Source organism: Tupaia chinensis, unplaced genomic scaffold, assembly GCF_000334495.1.
Source record: "Tupaia chinensis unplaced genomic scaffold, TupChi_1.0 Scaffold000330_1, whole genome shotgun sequence".
NCBI lineage: Eukaryota > Metazoa > Chordata > Mammalia > Scandentia > Tupaiidae > Tupaia > Tupaia belangeri.
Genome location: NW_006159824.1, coordinates 2,271,260 through 2,276,349, shown reverse-complemented (window position 1 = coordinate 2,276,349; position 5,090 = coordinate 2,271,260). Strand labels below are relative to the sequence as shown.

The 5,090-nt window shown below is 48.4% G+C and overlaps 1 protein-coding gene and 1 pseudogene across 1 annotated transcript in view; one reads left to right on the top strand and one right to left on the bottom strand.

Moving 5' to 3' along the window:
• MINK1 (misshapen like kinase 1) overlaps positions 1 to 5,090 on the bottom strand; it is an 82,599-nt gene that overhangs the window by 57,685 nt on the left and 19,824 nt on the right. The gene's annotated exons all lie outside the window — the stretch shown is intronic.
• LOC102500707 (V-type proton ATPase subunit e 1 pseudogene) lies at positions 50 to 346 on the top strand (annotated as a pseudogene).

Genomic DNA, 5,090 nt, shown 5'->3' with positions numbered 1-5,090 from the left:
AAGAAACCTTCTTTGTGAATGGAAGTGTGATGGCCGGCAGGCAGGGGCTGGCAGCTCTGCCGCAAACATGTCACATCACGGCCTCCTGGAGCCCCTCATCGCGATGAGCATGTCCCAGGACTTTGTCAGCTTCCTTGTGCCTGGTTCATCCCTAAGGGTCCCAACCGGCGGGTAATCACTACCATGTTGGTGACCTGTTCAGTTTGCTGCCATCACTCTCTCCGGTTGCAATTTTGGCAATTCAATCCTTTCTTTGGACCAGAGCTGAAAAATGAAACCATATGGTATCTTCTTGAGGAAGAAGACATGCTCTCCAGTGCTTAGTCACTGAGGTCAAGAAGAGAATTTCTTCTTGGGACCAGCAGTTAGCGTAATGGCTATGTCACTGGACTCCCATGTAGTCGACCACTGTTCGAGTCCTGGGCCCGGTGGCTTAAACTCACGCCGAGCATGTGTGTGTGTGCGTGCCCAAGATCCTGAGAGGAAAATGGAGCAGAAGGGATTGCGGCATGGCCATCCCCCCTGGGGGGTGATTTCTCGCTTTCTGTCTCTGTCTCTCTGGCGAGCGCACGTGCCCTGTAGCACAAACCTCTCAAAAGAGAGAGAGATAGAGAGAGAAGAAGAGAATTTCTTCTAGATGCAAAATCACCTCCGGACACAAACACCTTCTTTGACTCCCTACCTTGGGCATCAGCTGTCTTAAACACTAGCATCATAGTTGAAAAGTCTTATTCTTCGATAATGGAATATGTTTTCCTTTGTCTTTTTTTTTTTTAAAAGAATTATTTTATTTAACTTTATTTATTCATTCATTCATTCATTCATTTATTTATTTTTAATTTGACCAGAGAGGGGCAGTGTGAGAAAGTGAGAGAGAGAGAGAAAGCCGCCAGGTCAGAGACTCGAACCACAGTTGGCCATGTGGGAGTCCAGTGCCCGTAACCACCATGCCACCTGCTGGCCCCCCCTTTGCCTTTTGTACACTTTAATGAATATGTGCCTGCCTAACCAGAACTGTGCTGACTCCACAACCATTTATACAATCTTCTGAGACAGAAGATGCTACTCCAAGAAACCTGTTACTCCTTCCTTGCAATCTATGGATTTGAAGATGGTTCCTGCCTCATCACGACATGGGAAACAGCGAAGTTTTTAAAAACTTCTCCATGACACTGAAGCCACCAGAGGGGAGTCAATAGGAGATTTGCTTCTTCCCTTTCAGATAGAAGATCTTCCCCCACTGAATTACACCAGACTATAGTTTCAGAGTGAATTTGTTATTTCGACTATCTTTTGGAATAAGTTATTTTTATGCTTTCTAGGGAAACCTGGGCTCAGTGTTTGTAAAGTATACTTTTATAAGCTTTTCTATCTCCATATAATGCCTTTTAAAAAATGACCTCGGGAACCAGCAGTTAGTGTAATGGCAATGTCGCTGGACTCCCACGTAGTTGACCGCGGTTCGTGTCCCGGACCCGGTGGCTTAAAACTCACGCCGGGCGCGTGTGCGTGCGTGCCCAAGATCCCGAGAGGAGAATGGAGGAGAAGGGATTGCGGCGTGACCATCCCCCCTGGGGGGTGATTTCTCGCTTTCTGTCTCTATGTCTCTCTCTGTCTGTCTGGCGAGCGCACGCGCCCTACAGTGAAAATCTCTCAAAAAAAAAAAAAAAAGACCTCTAGCTAGGGGCACTGGCACAGGCCTGCAACCCCAGCTACCCAGGAGGCCAAGGCAGGAAGACTGAATTTCAGGCTAGCCTGGGCCACACAGCAAGACTCTGTCTCTAGAAAAAAAAATAATAATAATAATTTTAAAATTTATTTTAAAAAGAGAAAAAGAAAGAAACCTTCCTTTACTCCTTTCATGCTACCTCTAGCACTCAGCGAACAAGTTCACACATTCATTCAACAAACACTGAATGCTTATTCGGTAGCAGGTCCTGCAAGATACTGGAATGTGACAATGACCAAAACAGAAATGGCTCCTTCCTTCACTGAGTTTACAGTCCAGTACAGGAAGCAGACATTACAGACACAACAACTGTGAAAGACTCTGAAATAAAGTGTACAGAGGGTGAAGATAGGGAAGAAGGCCCAAGAAAGGCCTGCTAAGGAAGAGAGATTTAAGCTGAGACCAAAGGACAAGTAAGAGTTAACTAAGGGCCAGCTCAGGAGAGGCCGAGCTGTACCACCGTTTGAACCTCCAGCCCAGTTAGCCTGAGACACACCAGGTACGCCCACAAGTGCCCGAGAGCTGATGGACTGGCGGTCTGGAGGAAGGGGACTGTGGTGCGTGACCAGACCCCACAGGGGTGTGCACCTCTCTTTCTCACTCACATGCCCATTTGTAGGCTCTGTCATGATTAAAGGGAGAAAACTGAAGTTAACCAAACAAAGGTCAGAGGAGGGCCCAAAGGGTCTAAATCAGGAAAGAGTCACATCTCCAAGCAGGGCAGACAGAGGAGCCAAGAGTCCTAACTAACCAGCCTCGAATCTGTGCCTTCCGAGAAAGCTCTCCGCCCATCTCTGTTTAAATGTCTCATCTCTCGCATCCCGACAAAGCCTGTATCCCCATCAGAATGTTCCCAAGGGTGAGGCACAAGTGTTCCCTGGTGCCGAGCCTTCAAGTCCAGAGCTTTCACAAGAAAGCACACAGGGGCAGAGCAACCATCGGAACTCCCGACACGGAGGGCAGGAGACACAGGAGTTTCATGTTTGGATAAAAGATTCTCAAGTTACTCTTTCTTCCAGTGGTGCCAGGAGACTCAAACAGCAGAAGGCTCTAGAACAGGGAAAAGAAAACCACACTCATAGAATTCCAGGTCCAGACCTGAGGCTCTTTGACTCACCCAGTCATTAAGATTGAAACCAACAGATTGTGTGATTTTTTTCTTTCCTAAAACACTAAACCAGGAGGAGAGGAATGTTAACAGGACCCCAGGAGATACCCCTTTCTGGGCACTTTTTTTTTTTTTTTGCTAGAGGGCATGTGCACTAGACAGGAAAAGAGAGAAAGTGAGAAAGCACCCCACTCACCCTGCCCATGGGACACGGTCAAGAGCCCTTCTCCTCCATTTCTCCTTTTAGGGATTTTGGGTACGCACACATTATACGGCCGGCATGTTTTTCAAGCTGCCAGATCTGGGACTTGAACCGCGCAGTCAGCCATGCGAGATCCAGCCACCTTAATCACCATGTCGCTAGCTGGCCTGGGCCCTTTCTCTAGTAGGAGAAGTCAGGCACCTACCTACCTGTATAAGGAGCATTTCTCAGGCTAAGCACATCACACGGCTTTTATTGAATCCCTCCCAAAGCCCTATCAGGTGGGTCTGGTCACCTTCGTTTTACAAAGGAGGCAAATGAGGCACGGGGTATTAATTACTCACCAAAGACCGCACACGAAGTGACACAACTGGGGTTCGATTCTAAGTCTGTCTCCAGGATCTACCAGGCGGCAGTGGCTATCTATGAGGATGGGCAAGCCACTCTCCCCCGACCCCCAGTTCCGCATCCCTCTCTATCCTCGAAGCCCAAGTAAAGATCCCCAATTTCCAAGTCAATCCTCACTCGATCTCACTGCCCTTTCCCCTAAACACCAACAGACTCAGAAAACAAATTTTGGAGTGCACACACTCTGAAGGTCCTACTGCAAACTGCCCTTCAGACCTTTCTCGGAACCTTCCCTCTGTGTCCCCAGGCCCAGAAGCTCAGCCTCATGCTCACGCTCCAACACCACACCCACCCCAAGATATCCATTAGCCGGTGTTGGTGTTTCTCAGACAGCTCTGAGACATCATCCCACTCTGGCCCACACCCCCGCCCCCTCCACCCATAATACTTTGCGCAACTCCTCCTTTGTCCAGCTTCACACACGGTCACCACCTCATTCGTGCACCTTTCCTTATGTAGAGAACATTGCAAAGCACACATCTGATTTCATACGGTTAAGTCAGTGTTGAGAACAGTGCTGAGCACACCACATAGCAGGTACTCAAAAATTTTAAGGAGGAAAAGAAGAAAGGACTCCTGGGTCTGGAGGAAAGTTAGGATCATCTGGTCCTGCAGTTCTCGGCAGGAAACGTGCGCATCGGCTCACCGGGGAAGCACACATACCAGGGCCCCACCCTGGATCCACTGAATCACCTTGGGGCAGGGCTTTGCTCTGTATAGGCAGGTTAAAAAGGCTATCTGGAGTGGTTCTGATTGAGCCTCTGATTAAAAGCCACTGAGTTCCTATCTCCTTATTTCATGGGTGAAGAAATCAAGTCTGAGCAACCTAAGTTAGAAATGGAACAGAGAGGCCAGCAGGGGCTGTGATGTTAAGGAGCTGGATTCCCACATGGCTGACCATGGTTTGCACCCCGGACCTAGCAGCTTGAAAATCATGCTGGGCATGTGTGCGTGTGTGCCCAAAATCTTCAGAGAAGTATGGAGGAGAAGGGATTGCGGCATGGCCATCACCCCTGAGTGAGGCATTTCTTACTTTCCCTCCCTCTCTGTCTCTCCAGCTAGTGTGCACACCCTATGGTAAAAACCTTAAAAAAAAAAAAAAAAAGAGAGAGAGAGAGAGAGAAACAGAACTGAAACCAGAACCAGGTCTTCTCAGCTCCTGATGCCACGCAGACTCCGTGGATCGTGCTGCCTCAAAGGCAGCTGCACGAGCTTAAACAGCAGGCCTCCAAGTCAGAGCCATCTGGAAATGATCAATTTATTCAACCTGAAGAAGTTACAAAGCCAGGAGGTCTGGGCAGTAGCAGAGATATTCATTGCTCTTGAAAGACACCAAATCTGCAGGCTACACCTTGAACCCCATGCCAAATGATCACATGTGAACTCTTCATTTCTGGTAGGGACCAGGCAATATGGCAGAGTATTAAAAATCAATTCTAACTAGCAATGGGAACTCGGCCTACTGCTGGCACCTTTTAAAATGTAAGATGGCCAGAGGGGCCAGCAGGTGGCATAGCAGTTAAGTTGTGCTGGCCTGACTCCCACATGGCGGACCATGATTCAAGTCCCAGACCTAGCAGCTTGAAAATCATGCTGGGTGGGGCCAATAGGTGACATGGTGGTTAAGGTACTGGACTCCTACA